Source organism: Podarcis muralis, chromosome 4, assembly GCF_964188315.1.
Source record: "Podarcis muralis chromosome 4, rPodMur119.hap1.1, whole genome shotgun sequence".
Lineage (NCBI taxonomy): Eukaryota > Metazoa > Chordata > Lepidosauria > Squamata > Lacertidae > Podarcis > Podarcis muralis.
In genome coordinates this window covers 35,718,138-35,733,587 of record NC_135658.1, presented here as the reverse complement: position 1 = coordinate 35,733,587, position 15,450 = coordinate 35,718,138, and the positions used below count along the sequence as shown (strand labels likewise).

At 42.1% G+C, this 15,450-nt stretch overlaps 1 long non-coding RNA gene across 1 annotated transcript; it reads right to left on the bottom strand.

The window, feature by feature from the left end:
* Positions 1 to 373: 373 nt before the first annotated feature.
* LOC144327491 (uncharacterized) lies at positions 374 to 6,567 on the bottom strand. The gene is made up of 3 exons (XR_013392553.1): positions 6,350 to 6,567; positions 2,028 to 2,085; positions 374 to 623 (listed from the first exon to the last, which is right to left on the bottom strand). It is a non-coding gene; the product is annotated as an uncharacterized LOC144327491 (long non-coding RNA).
* Between the last annotated feature and the right edge of the window lie 8,883 nt (positions 6,568 to 15,450).

The window sequence follows — 15,450 nt, the reverse complement described above, 5'->3', positions numbered from 1 at the left end:
AGATACTTCAGGTTACATATGCTTCAGGTTACAGACTCCACTAACCCAGAAATAGTGCTTCAGGTTAAGAACTTTACCTCAGGATGAGAACTGAAATCATGCTCCGGTGGCGTGGCAGCAGCAGGAGGCCGCACTAGCTAAAGTGGTACCTCAGGTTAAGAACAGTTTCCAGTTCCAGAACAGGCCTCCAGAACGAATTAAGTTCTTAACCCAAGGTACCACTGTACAAGCATTCTGGCTGACTCCTCCTTGGCTTCAGTGCTTCCCTCCCTCCCACAACCCTCTCAGCATTTCCTTCCATTTCTAATAACCCTCTCCTCTTCCTCCTTCACTTACCAGGACATGTTACTTATCTTCCCCACACAATCCACCCAATCCACCCAGCCAGGTTTGCTGGGCCACTGTATGCCCCTCTCTTATCCTGAATGTTCTGGTTTATTGCTCTGACGACAAGAGGCACTCGGCACTGAAGTCATTTTATAACCTATTCCCAAATTGATTTTCACAGGGAAATGCCCTTTAAAGGTTGAACGCACGTGTCAGTTTTTGCTCGTTGCTCTTTCTGGGCGAAATGCTGTGGCATAGAATGGCATGCTGCAGTCCCACCTGACTCAGCATGGAAGCTGCAGGTACAAACAGGAAAGAATGCGTTACACAACAAGACCCTTGCAGATGTTCCGTTTGTTTTGAAATGTGGCTTATCTGTGTGTGTTTTTCTTGTTGAGACAGCAGGGGCATTTCAAAAAGGGTTCTGAAAAGTCCCTACTTGAAAGAAAGCAAGATAGACATCTAAACTTAGTTGTATATAGTTTGGCGTTTTTTTGTTTTTCTTTTCAGCCAATATTCATTTCCATCACCTCTAACAGCGTGGGTGGGTGCATGACAAAGACAGTGGAAAAACAGAGTGGGGAAATTGTAAGAGCATGAATTAGGAAATGTTTAGCAGTTTTACACCCCAGGGCTATGAATCTTGACTTGAAGGCAACCCCTCCCCTCCCCTCCCCCGGCTGGGTTCAATGGGATTTATTCTTAAATAAATGTGCATGAGATTGAAACTTAGACATTCCATTCATTCCAGTATGAGAGGTTGAAGTGTATACTTAACATTGCCACTAAAATCAATGGCCCTTGAAAGTACTTAACTTAGGCTAAATGAATCACGCTCTAATTCTGAATCCTGTTGGATGTAAAGGGGAAAGAAATGTGCCAAACCATTAAGGCTGCAATTTTAGATGCACTTAACTGGAAGTAAGTCCTATCGAACCTAATGTAAGTCACTTCTGAGCGCACATATATAAAGTTGCTCTGTTGCACTATTTTCATTTTGCTTTGAGAGTTGCAACATGGAAAAGGTACCTTGAGCCATTCAATTAAAATACAAAGGGCAGCTTGAACAAATAGCAACAACAACAGTATCCACAACAATATGAAGCTAACAGATTCAGGTAGATAAAAAATTAAAAAATTGTCCAGTAGCACCTTAGAGACCAACTAAGTTTGTTCTGGGAATAAGCTTTTGTGTTAGTTGGTCTCTAAGGTACTACTGGACAATTTTTTAATTTTTATTTATTTATTTCATGAAGCTAACAGTTTATCAAAGCCAGCATCCTTTCTTATAAAACAGATGTAACTACTTACATTGCATTTAAATAAATACAAGCATGTTTTAAAGTTGTGCATGAGAAGTCCCTGACTTTCGGTTCTCACCAGTTCAAATGAGTGTTATTTTCTGTTTCCTGGCAAATCACTTCAAACCCTTAGAGTCCAATCCAGTCAAGAAATTTAACATGACCTTGGTTTCAATGGGAGAGTGCAATGCTTAAAATCTTTCCTGTTGGAATCAATGGAATTTTAAAGTGCTTCACTTTGGTTTTATTGTACCACTCAAGATTTGTTGGGATTCATTGATCTGGCCGAACACAACAATTGCAAATCAAAATAATTCTGTGATAGAAATTCGTGCATTTTCCAATTTGCATACGAGGGAACCCAGAGTTTCTTCAAAAGGTTTTAAGCTAAAATCATACCTTGGAGGATTTTAATGAGGTTGCAATTGAGCAATATGTGAAAAGTTTCCTGGTTATGCTGTCAGGAAAAAGAAAATGCAGAAGAAGAAAAAGAAATAATCAGATGAAAGTTGGCAGAACCATTATGGCTACAATTAAACGTACAGTGGTACCTCGGGTTAAGTACTTAATTCGTTCTGTACCACTGTACTTGAATCACATTGCATGACAGCCGTCCATGTCCGTGAAACTAGACCTGGATTACATGAAAAAGCATAGCTTTTTCAAAAGTATTGCACCTCTGACTAGCTCTGGTCTAGGGATCTCAAAGAATTCTAACAGAAACAGAAACAGGAATGGAAATTGTCTGGGTGTTCTTACCGTATATGTCCCATGTCCACAACAGAAATCAATCCTGCAAATACTACTATTTGTAGCAAATAAGAGTATTTGTAGCAAATAATAGTATACTACAGTGGTACCTCAGGTTACATATGCTTCAGGTTACATACGCTTCAGGTCACAGACTCTGCTAACCCAGAAATATTACCTTGGGTTAAGAACTTTGCTTCAGGATGAGAACAGAAATTGTGCTCCGGCGGCACGGCAGCAGCAGGAGGCCCCATTAGTTAAAGTGGTGCTTCAGGTTAAGAACAGTTTCAGGTTAAGTACGGACCTCCGGAACAAATTAAGTACTTAACCCGAGGTACCACTGTATATTTATTTTACGTCTATGAGGTGACTAAGAATGTTCCTTTTTTGCTATTTTTTTAAAAGGCCCCACGCACTCACACCAATCCAAGCATCTCTACCCTGTTTCCCATGGTTTGGGGAACAATGTGACATCATAGTTCAGTCAGTAGAGCATGAGACTCTTAGTCTCCAAGTTGTGGGTTCAAGTCCCATGTTGGGCAGAAAGATTCCTGCATTGCATTGGGTTGGACTAAATGATCCTTGCGGTCCCATCCAGCTCTACAATTCTATGGTTCTATTCTATGATTCTATGCTGTTATATCTTTCAATTCACACACAATATGTAATTGATTACATTTTTTTCTTCTTTTGTATTTTGTTTCCTTTGCACTGAAATGAACAGAGTGGGAATGGCACTGTAATTTACATTTCATTACGTCAATTATGTAAGTTATAGTTCCAGATAGGTAGCCGTGTTGGTCTGCCATAGTCAAAACAAAAAAATTCCTTCCAGTAGCACCTTAAAGACCAACTAAGTTAGTTCTTGGTATGAGCTTTCATGTGCATGCACACTTCTTCAGATACAGGTATCTGAAGAAGTGTGCATGCACACGAAAGCTCATACCAAGAACTAACTTAGTTGGTCTTTAAGGTGCTACTGGAAGGAATTTTTTTTGTTTTGACTATGTAAGTTATGTAATTTCACTGCAGCAAGACAAACTGCTCCAGAATGGAAATAGCGCTGCATGTGATGAATACAGAGTGGAATGGAAAACAATGCCTTCTTAGATCCCTGTTCTGGTCTGTATCTTTTACAAGATTTAGGACACAAGGTGGTGATCTCACGGAAAATCTGGCTTGGCTGATGGGTACTGTGACTTCTTCAAACCATCAGACACAAGCAATCTCTCGGCAGCTTCCTGATGCTACTCTTTTCTCATTTCCTAAGTTCGTGGTTTCAAGCCACATTAATCGTCACAGCTACCTGAAAAGTCACCCAGTCAGCAGCCACTATCACAAGTGCCCTACATCAAAAGACGATGCAGGTCTTAAGAGGCCTTCATTCCCATGCTGCTTCAACCACATCTAAAACTGAAATCTATATGCCTCTTAAGAAGACTTGCATATCAGTTTGCCTTACTACAAAGCCGCATGCAACCGTGTATCTTTGTGGAAATATTGAGTCTGGTTTTTTGCACGCATGCATAAAAGAGCCATGTTGGAAGTAGTAAGAAAGAACCACTCTCAATTCATGTTTGCCAATGAGTGTACACCAGGCAGCTAATCCCAGCTCCTTGGTTAATGCAGCTGTATTGTGTTCATTTCCAAAAGCCTGTGTCTCACAGTCAATTATTATTATTATTTTACATTTTATACCTATGCCCTTGTGCAATGTGTGAAGAAGCCTTAATCCTCAATTTTATTCTTCATTTATTTATTTAATTTATTTATTTGCTAGACATTTTTCGCACACAGGGACCCAAAGCAACTTACATTAAAACCGGTTAAGACCATCCGATAAAATAAAAAAAACTATAAACACAGCTAAACAGACTCATTAATTCCACCCCACAAAGAGAGGCCACAATGCCACCCTTCAAATTAAGGGACAAAAGCCTAAGCAAAGAGAAAAGCATTTGTCTAGTACCGAAAATTGCCAGATATGGTACCCGGAATCCCTCCATGGGGAGAACATTCTACAAGGAGGGGGGGCACCACAGAAAAGGCTCAGTCTCATGTTGACACACTCCAAACCCCTGTGGAGGGGACACACTAAGAAGGGCCTCAGATTATGATTACATTTGAGAATAGTCTACAGCCACTACGTGGTACCTTGGGTTAAGAACTTAATTCGTTCTGGAGGTCCGTCCTTAACCTGAAACTGTTCTTAACCTGAAGCACCAATTTAGCTAATGGGCCTCCTGCCGCCGCTGCGCCGCTGGAGCACAATTTCTGTTCTCATCCTGAAGCAAAGTTCTTAACCCGAGGTTCTATTTCTGGGTTAGCGGAGTCTGTAACCTGAAGCATATGTAACCTGAAGCATCTGTAACCCGAGGTACCACTGTATAGATATTGCACTCAGGTGAATATAACATTCCCCCTGTGTTGTGTGTTTTTTAAAATCATCCTCATCATCATAATAATGATGAAAAGCAGCAAGTTGAGTGAAGCTCTTGCCAATGGCTCTAAGAGGACAAGTGAAATATTTCCTGGAGCAGCAGTCTCTGCCAAGTGCAGCTGCAAGCCCTTTCTCAAAAATTAAGTCTCCCTGTGCCTCTCACTATGTGTTGTCTTGGCTTATTCCCACCTCTAGAATGGATTGTGTGATGTCCTCAGAATGAGGGACAGTAGAGGCTGTGGTGTCTTTATGATAAAAGGTTTATTTACATATATCTGCAACTTGAGCCTACGATGGAGGGGCTCAAGTATTAACATCCCAAGGACGTCTTGCTTCTCCCATAAGCCACAGCCTTGAATTTGAGCAGAAATCAGGCATGGCTCTGTCTCTCAGCTGCCCAGCCTGCTGCCTACTTCTTCTAGCTTTTTTAACTCACGGTCTTCAATTCTGCATTTTGTCTTCTGACTACCAGACAGTTGAGTGAGGGGGACTCACCCATTTTCTCTCTGGCACAGAGTCACTTCCTTTGTTTCTTTACGTTGCTGTAACAACCCATACTTAGTCCATTACCAATAAACTTGCCTGGCTATTCCAGCACTTGAATCCTTGTTGGCCCCATCAATATTTTTGGAAAAGGGCCAGCCACCTCAATGTTGAGGGGAGCAGGCATGCTTCAAACATGAGTTTCAGCTTCAGCGACCAACTCCTTCAGTGTGCTCGGCCTCCTCCAGACGACACAACGTGTCCTAGGCCCCCTCAATCTTGGGGGCAACCTGGCACCTCTAGAAGGAACCCAGACATACTGTGTGTGTCCCCCAACTCATTACAATAGTTAAGATCTTTGCCTGTGTGGTTAACTTCCTCTGAGATGTGAAAAACAATCAAAGGAAATTAAAAGGAAGCAACATGCTAAATTTCCAGTAAAACGGGAAGCGTAGCATGGGGACAAGTATGATTTCATAGCTGAGGTTTTGCCTTGTCATAGCATTTCATCACACTTTTATTTAGTATCGATGCCGTTTGGAGAGGATATAAGTTTCTTTCTTATAAAGACATGGCTGCTGTTTGAAACTCGCTCAGGCTTCATAAGTCAGCTTATGAAAACTGCTTGTTTGTTTGTTTTGATTCCTCTGATTCACTTAAGAAATCTAAGTGCCCAAGGTGGCTGAGCAAATATGTGTCATTCTAACATTGTCTGCTCATCACTCAACAATCACAACATCAACTGTTGCTGTGTGCATTGGAAGCAACCGTTGTAGAATGAAAGACAGGTGGCTCCGCCCATTTTCAGTCTGTCAGGTACACATGTTTTTCTTCATTAGACAGTTATTTCCCACTTTCAAATCCATCGGGGGGGGGGGAATCCTCATGAAAGTACATGTTTTGAATGTATTTTCTCACAAAGCAAGCAAGTCCAAACATGTTTCTCTCAACATATGCATTTATAAAGGTATTAATTTCAAAACACAAATTTTGCATACATTTTGATTATAGATAGAAATATGATAGAACCAAGAACTGTATTACAAACCTGGAACCTGTGGAATAATTACATTCCAATCCAAGTATCGGTCTGGTAGGTGTGGATCATGTACCTTTATATCCAGATTCACACAAAAAAGACGAATTCTTCAAGAGAGCACCACATTTACAAGTTCCATGTTACCCCATGTCACCCAGCTCACATTCTCACAGTCCATATGAAATGTGTGAGAATAGCTGAAAAGTTGCACCTCCAGTTAGTAGCTCTATTCCCTTAGTGTGCCAAACTAGATGTGATTTTTATTGTGTGCAAAGTCTTAACATTTTAAATAGGCGCAGGGGTGGCAAGCGGCATTGGAGTCACAGCATGCAATCCCAATTAAAATCTCACATACACTCACCTGCCAGCAGGCTGCTATTCTCCACTGAGAGTTATTGGCAACTTTGGGGAAGGACATTTTTGCTAAGACTGCAGAGCACAGTTCAATGGCAGAGCACATCCTCCTCTTGAAAAAAAGGGGGGGGGGAATCTCCAGGGAAGGCTGGATAAAAACTCACCTAAAACTTTGGACATACGTTACCTGTCAGTGTCAACTGTACTGAGCTAGGTAGACCAGCAATCTGACTCAGTATAAGACAGTTCACCATAGCCCCAATTCGGTCTGCTTTCCCGTAGATTTTTTGAAAATGTGCTAAAAAAAAAAATACACACAATTAGCATCTCATCTAGCATAGAAGCAAAGGCTATGTATACATCAGTGGCTTGAAAAGCAGCATTTCAAGTTGTATTCTTATATTGCTGTACAGACCAGAGAGAGGGTGGGGATGTCCAGTGTGGTGTAGTGGTTAAGAGACTCGTAATCTGGTGAACCGGGTTCGCTTCCCCGCTCCTCCACATGCAGCTGCTGGGTGACCTTGGGCTAGTCACACTTCTTTGAAGTCTCTCAGCCCCACTCACCTCACAGAGTGTTTGTTGTGGGGGAGGAAGGGATAGGAGAATGTTAGCTGCTTTGAGACTCCTTAGGCTAGTGATAAAGCGGGATAGCAAATACAAACTCTTCTTCTTCTTCCCCATTGCATATTTGTTTCCCCACACTAAGCTCCAATTCACCGAAGTCATCATCTGTACATGCTCAACGAATGTCTGAACTGTACGCACCTCAGTTTAACCTTGGCTTCCACTTTCTAATCAGATTGAAGCTGGCTTGAGGGAAAGCGCATCAAACAGAAGTATTTTTCAATAGCTGCAGAATACCTATGGATTGTGGCTCATGTGTACTCAGTTTCAGACATCAGCAATGGGAGCACGCTGGGGCCAGAGTAAGTGATAATGTGTGCACAACCTTGGTGGAATCAAATTACAGTACAGTAGACCAAAGATTATCGGGTGCTTATGGTGTTGCAGAGTAACAGAGAGTACAAGAGCTCCCCTCCACAAAATATCCACAAATGATTTTATTTGCATGGAATTTCTGTAATCTCTATTCTTCTTCGGGAATCAAGGCAAAAAAGAAAAATATGCAGTCTCTTCACACATCCATTCTTCAGAAAAATATAACATTCGTATTAGAATTATCAAGAGGAAGTCCTGTAGGGTTTGCCTGTAGAGTCATTAGACAACATTGCTGATGAAAATGTGGTTGGTTAAATTGTGTTTAAATTTAAAGTACTCAAACTTTGACGATGCCAGACCAGTGGAAATTACAGGCTCATAACCACATTTGTCAGACTTTTCAAATCTTCCTTTTTTGAAGATACGATTGCATGCGATCAACGATTCCATATCTCATATTCTGGTCAAAACACATCGCAGTTGTGGGTGTTAACTACAACATGATTCTGCTGATAATGTGCTAACTGCAGTCTCGTTTTTTAAATTAGCTATCAAGCTCAGCCTGAGTTCAGCTTCAGGAAACCCCAATACCAGCATTGCCTAATATAATGCGGGGAGGGGAGAGAAATAAAATAATTAAAAAGGGAAACTAATGAATTTTTTTTTGCATTATTTCTGCAAAGTTCTCATATTTAGAGTCCATCGCAATATCTCAGTTCAGCATTTCTTCTTGAATTTCTTTACAATTAAGTGCTTATCAGCAACAACATAACAGAAAGTGGTAACTCTAGCCAGGTTAAATGGTTCTATGGTTTATTTGACATGGATAAGTGACACGGGATACATAGCAATTTACTTTGTGTTCCCCCCACCCACCCATGCAATAACGTCAGGCTCCTACTTGGCCCTTCCAAACGGAGGGTCTGAGAAAAGTTTGTCTGCTCTGTGACAGGGATGGGAAACCAGTGGCCTTCCTCATGTTGTTGGTCACCAACTCCCATCACCCCCCAAGCATGGCAAGAGATAATGGGAGTTGTAGTCTAGCAGCATCTGGAGAGCCACCGGTTCCTACACATGCTTTGAACTGCAGTGTGTAATGCAGCTGCATGCAATATTGTCCCTCCACTCTTGGCATTTTGCTCCTTGAAGAGGAAAGACTTTGCCAATTGTTCCAGGAATCATGCATATAGTCCTAGAACAGCTGCCTCAGGCGGTAGAACCACAAGAGGTGCTGCCATTGTGGGCTCCCAGCCTGCCTAGCTGTCTCTTGGAGAAGCAGCCGCCGCAGCAGCAGCTTTTCTGGTGAGATAATAATAATAATAATAATAATAATAATAATAATAATAATAATAATAATAATTTATTTATACCCCGACCATCTGGCTGAGCTTCCCCAGCCACTCTGGGTGGCTTCCAATCAGTGTTAAAAACAATACAGCATTAAATATTAAAAACTTCCCTAAACAGGGCTGCCTTCAGATGTCTTTTAAAGAGAAGATAGCTGCTTATTCCCTTCACATCTGAAGGGAGGGTGTTCCACAGCACGGGCGCCACTACCGAGAAGGCCCTCTGTCTGGTTCCCTGTAACCTCACTTCTCACAGTGAGGGAACTGCCAGAAGGCCCTCGGCGCTGGATCTCAGTGTCTGGGCTGAACGATGGGGGTGGTATACAGGACCGAGATCTCGCCAAAATCTCACAATGTAGCTCTGCGAGGGGCATAGGGGTCTCCTAAGAACTCTCAGCACCTGCAACAACTACAGTTCTCAGGATTCTTTGGAGGGAGTCATGAGTGTTTGAAAAAGTGGTGTTGATACTGCTTTTAAAAGTATAGTGTGGATGGGCCCTAGGGAAATGAGAGTTCAGTAGCGTAACTAGAGTAGGGCAATATAGAATTCCATGCACAAACTGGGCAGGGGTGCAAAAAAGGAAAAAACATTGTGCAATATATCAACATAACAAACTAATATTAAATGACGCAATGTTTTTCTTTAGAAGTTCAGAAGTACTTGGACAAGTTCTCATGGTGTTAGATGTAAAGCCAAGTTTCAGCTTGTTCAGAGATTCAAGATTGGAAGTAGGGCAGGAAGAGTGACACTCTTGCAGCCTCTAAATGCCTGTGTGTCTCTGGCCTAATACCAGAGCCAGCCCAAGACATTCTGACACCTGAGGTGAACCAGAAAACGGTGCCCCTCTCCTCACCACAAAAGAAGGGGTCAGAAAAGATCTATATCAGGAACAAAGGAGGAATAAAGATCTACCTCGGGGTTTGCTGCCCCTGTGGATCTTGCAGACCCTACAAGTGTCTCTGTTTTCCAGGGACATCCCTGATTTAGAGAAGCCGTCCTGGTTTCTGATTTGATCCTGGAATCTTCCGATTTTCCTTAGGACATCCCTATTTTCATTGGAGAAATGTTGGAGGGTATGGAGTTATTTGACTCCCAAGCTGCCTGAAGGCAATTCTGTATAGCGAAGTTTGTTTAACGTTTAATGTTTTATTATGTTTTTATATATGTTGGAAGCTGCCCAGACTGACTGGGCCAACCCAGTCAGATGTGTGGGGTATAAATAGTAAAAAATTATCGTTATGGAATGGGACATCTTTATTTTCACTGGAGAAATGTCAGAGGGTATGATCTTGCCACCTGAGGCAGTCACCTCCCCTTGCCTTATGCGTGGCCCAGCCTAATATTGTACAGCACCTACAGACACTGAACACTGCTGGGGGAGAGGATAAATTGGAGTAATTGAATTCTGATTGGACTGATTGAATTGGTACAACAGTTTCTGAACTGACAAACACTGTGAAAGAACAGGAGCAGTCTATCACAATGGTGAGAACTCAGAATTTCTGCATTAGTACCACATTCATTTGTTTTCAGCTGTGAGAATGAGTTCATTTCTATTGCCTGGAAAGAGAATAAAGATCAACAAATGGAACCTGGCTAATCTTGTCACGTTCTAATGGTTATTGGTTTGTGGGGATGTGGAGGCGGGCCTTTTCACTGGTGGCACTGGTGAAATTTGGCATTCCACTATATTGGCAGATGCATCTGTTTACTCAGGCATTATTTTGATGCATTGACCTTTTAATTAATCTGCTGTTTTTAATGGTAATGTTTTAAGGCACATTTTAATTACAGATGTTTATATATTTTTGGAAATTTTAAATGGAATTGAATTATTGTGCACTTTAATTATGAATTGTAATTATGGAAGTGTATATTTTAATGCTTGTATAATTGGTTTTATGCTTCTAAGCTACATTACATATAGTAATAATAATAATGGCAGAAAAGGAATATAAAAATGTTTAAATAAAAGGTATCTGTGCACATTCTGAACTCACCCTATCTTGTGCTAATAATTCCTTGCCAGGCCAGTCAAGAGTTAACTCCTGTTTTGAACTTTTGATCTCTTTCCTTCATAAGAAGTGTGTGTGGTCCAGATCCAGGGAGTGGAGCATGAAACGACAACTTACAACACCATGAAAGTTCTCTATTCTGAAATTCTGGAAGTATTCGAAGGTGTTAGCGAAATGACCATCTGGGTCGCTTTCTGAATCTTTCACATTGCCTTAAAAGAGACTTTCGCAACGTCGAACCACGAGATCGCCATTGTTGTAAAAAAAACAAAAACACCATAGAACAAAATGTTCTCATTGCAGCCATGCTTCATAACCTTTCAACCCCTGTTAGGAAATGAAATCACAGCTCAGGAAGCTGAGAGAAAAAGGAACAAGGATCTTGTGGCCAGGGTGAAGGAACTGGCGCCACAGGGCTCTCTGCCACACTTCCAGTGTGACCTTTTTAATGATAGACAAACTTTTTGCCAGTGAAAAAAGAACAGAAAGGCATCTTGTGGCATCTTAAAGACCAACAGTTTGGTTGTGGCTTATGCCCACAAGAAATATATTAAATACTAAAGTGCCACAAGAGGCTTTGCCCCAGTGGTGAGTGACATTAGCACAAGCAGAGCACTGAATTGCAAGTGAATAAGTGCAATTAATTGTTTCAACTGTATGGCAGGGAAGAGAATTGAAACTTAAATCTTTCAAAGGTTCCAAAAGATTGGGATTTTTACATTTTTGCTACTAGAAATCATAGCATTTTAAAAAATAAAAATAAAAAAAAAGACTCTTGTGGCACCTTAAAGACTAATAGATATATTGTAGCACAAGCTTCATGTGCCAGAGGCCATTTCATCAGCTGTCAGATTGGACTTGTCCCGTGAAAGCCTATGCCACATTTACCTTTGTTAGTCTTTTCTGTTTGTTTTTTGCTAACACAGAATGACGCAGCCATCCTTGTGCAAATTGCGAAGACTGATTATTTGTTGACTGTGTGCAAATTTAAGTCTCTTTGAGGAAGGAAAAGGGTGGCAAACACATAAGATATTGTCTTCCAAAGCAACTACTCTATTCCGAACTTAAAAATGGAAAGCGTAATGCTGGTGGTCAACAAAAGTGATTTAAAGATTCTCTCTTGGCAAATCTAAAAAAATGTAGTATAAATACCGACAACTGGGAAACACTGGCCAGCGAGCGCTCCAGTTGGAGAACAGCCTTTACCAAAGGTATCATGGGCTTTGAAGACGCTCAAACTCAGAACGTAAGGGAAAAACGCGCTAAGAGGAAGGCACACTTGGCAAAACCTCATCGTGATCAACTACCACCCAGAAACCTTTGTCCCCACTGTGGAAGGACATGTGGATCCAGAATTGGCCTCCACAGTCACTTACGGACGCATCAATAGGACCATGTTCATGGAAGACAATCTCACTTGGCTATGAGTGATCGCCAAAGAAGAAGAAGTTCCACCTCCTCCTCAGAGGTATTATGCTTCTGGATACCAGCTGCTGGGAATCTCAGGTGGGCAAAATGCTGCTGCGCTCAGGTCCTGCTTGCATGCTTCCTACAGGCACCTGGTTGGGCGCAGTAAGAACAGGATGCTGGACTAGATGGACCATTGTCCTAATCCAGCAGGCTCTTCTTACGTTCTCATGGGCTAAGCTGGATAGGGATGATGGAGGTTGTAGTCCAACAATATATGTGGATGCAATGCTGATGAGTGCCGTCCCATGCTGTGAATGGGTTTTTTTTGAGGGGGGGTGCCTGTTTGAGGAACCTGATAGCCTATGACTTACTAGGAACATTGGTCAAAGTCTTCCCGGTTCCATTTTGAACCCCGGACTGCATAAACTGGCTCCTCATGACTGCAGCTATGACTCACCTTCCCCAAACTGGTCTTAATTACCCAGAGGCATGTTCTGCTCTCAATGACTGTACCCAGGATCAAAGCCTTCTCACAGAGCTGAGTAGTCTTATCGATCAATTTGGTATTAAAAGCTATGCTCACAGAGCTATGCAACACCTGAAACAATCAGCACTTCATGTCCTTGATCAAAATAATATTATAAGCAAGTTATGGAACTGCACATAGCTATAACTATTGAGATCAGGACTTACCTGTGCTATGCTCTCTTTCCGGTGCCTTGTGAAAGCACTTTTGTTTAGACAAAGCTACCCAGATATGTAGAAGGCTGATGTTTGTAGCTGTTTTTAGATATATTTTTTGTTTTAAATTGTTTTAAACTGTTTTTACCAATAATCTTATTGTGTTGTTCTCTTTGCAAACTACTTCGAGAGTTTTTTTGTTTGTTTTTGAAATCAATCTGTGTATCAAATTTATGAAATAAATAAGGCCCCATTGGGGGGAAGAAGAAAAAATGAGTCAAGCTGTGCCTTCAAACCCACACGATACATTTAACAGACATGGCTTCTCACAATGAATCCTGGGAACTGTAGAGTCTAATGAGCGCCAGGAAGAATAGTTCTGCAGGAGATAAATTACAGTTCCCAGCATTATTTGCGGGTGGCGCTGTGGGTTAAAGCCTCAGCGCCTAGGACTTGCCGATCGAAAGGTCGGCGGTTCGAATCCCCGCGGCGGGGGTGCGCTCCCGTTGCTCGGTCCCAGCGCCTGCCAACCTAGCAGTTCAAAAGCACCCCCGGGTGCAAGTAGATAAATAGGGACCGCTTACCAGCGGGAAGGTAAACGGCGTTCCGTGTGCTGCGCTGGCTCGCCAGATGCAGCTTGTCACGCTGGCCATGTGACCCGGAAGTGTCTCCGGACAGCGCTGGCCCCCGGCCTCTTGAGTGAGATGGGTGCACAACCCTAGAGTCTGTCAAGACTGGCCCGTACGGGCAGGGGTACCTTTACCTTTACCTTATGAGTGTTAAGGTGGCATAAATGAACTTCAAACGCGTGATGTGGCTGTTACTTAGGAAATTAAAGTTCCTTCCTATACTAGAAGTAAACATTATGTCAATATATTTTGTCTTATTCAGAGCATACTGAATAAACTTCACACCTGGCTGAAATCCCTGTAAAGCTCCTTGTCTCATCAACCTGGAATCTTGTTCCTACTAAGTCCCGTGTTCTTCCTATGGGGCAGGCCTGGTGTGATGGCCTTGGTTTCAAGGGCTACGTGAACTGTTTTTTTCATAACTTTCTTTGGAACTTTCATAACTTTCAAGCTGGAATGGAATTTGAATAAAATTAAATAATCTGCTTGAGGAGAGGCAACATCTTAGGGATGGTTCTAATATGCCGCCCAATGTGGCACAGTCCTCCAAAACATGAATTCATCTTTACATCAAAGTCATGCTACATATTACAAGCTTAAGCATCAAAGAGAAGTCTCTGGACCTCTCTTTTTGAAAGTGGGGAGCATTTCCAAGGAAGCATGTGAAATGGGAGATAGTACAACCATGTGATGCAGGGCTGTAGAGCATTTGCTTCTCCTCATCTTAGGGCTTATCCACACATTTATAAGCTCTCTGTCCAAGCACTCCTCTCTCTTTTGTTTGCTCCAGAGTTTTCCTCGCAAAAAACCCACTCTTTAAAGCTGGCAACCCACAGAAAACTCAAATTGCTGTTTGCTCCAATTGAGCGCTAAATAGTGTGTTTTCATGGGGAAAGTTCCTGGCAATAAAAAAGAGCATTCAGATACGGAGATTTAAAGCTCAGGCCTGTGCCTGGAAAGAGCGGGGCAAAAGGAGAGTGTGGATAAGCCCTAATCCACCTTAGTGATGTGCTCCTGACTTCAAGAACAGGAGAGTAAGGACTAGCTCTCACATTTCGTTGCCTAAGGGACATCCTGTGTATGTGGGGGATAAACAGTTTGCCACCAATTCAATGTTCAAGTATTGTTAGGTATTCAGTGATCTGTGTTTGCCTGAGCTTGAGTCTGGACTAAGGATTCTGAGCTCCTGTCTTCTGATTCGATACATGTTGTCCAATCACAGAACATTTCAGGATTTGGGCCTCTGCCATTGACCCTTGAACTCTTGAGTCGTGATTCGCAGTTTGGAAGTGTAGACAGCCAATCACGTTGAGAGTGGGAGTGGCCTAGGCTTTCAGGAATGTATATAAGTAGTTGCTTTGCCCCTGTTCCCCAGTTATGTAGTTCAAAAATGGTTTTTGCTGTTATTGCTACGTCTTGCCTCGTGGGAACCTACCTACACTTCAAGTATGTTGTTCCCATTAAGAAAGTTACCCTTTATTATGATCCCAGTCTTTACATGCTTTCTGTCGCCCTGCGTTGGTCACCTGAAAAGACCTCTTGAGCTTTGGTTCTCGAAAGATGCATCTGGTACCTTGATTTACGAACTTAATCCATTCTGGAAGTCCGTTCTTAAACCAAAGCGTTCTTAAACCAAGGCGTGCTTTCCCATAGCAGCGGGGGACTCAATTTACAAATGGAACACACTCAACAGAAAGTGAAAGTTGTTTTTATTCCAACAAAGTTCACAAACCAA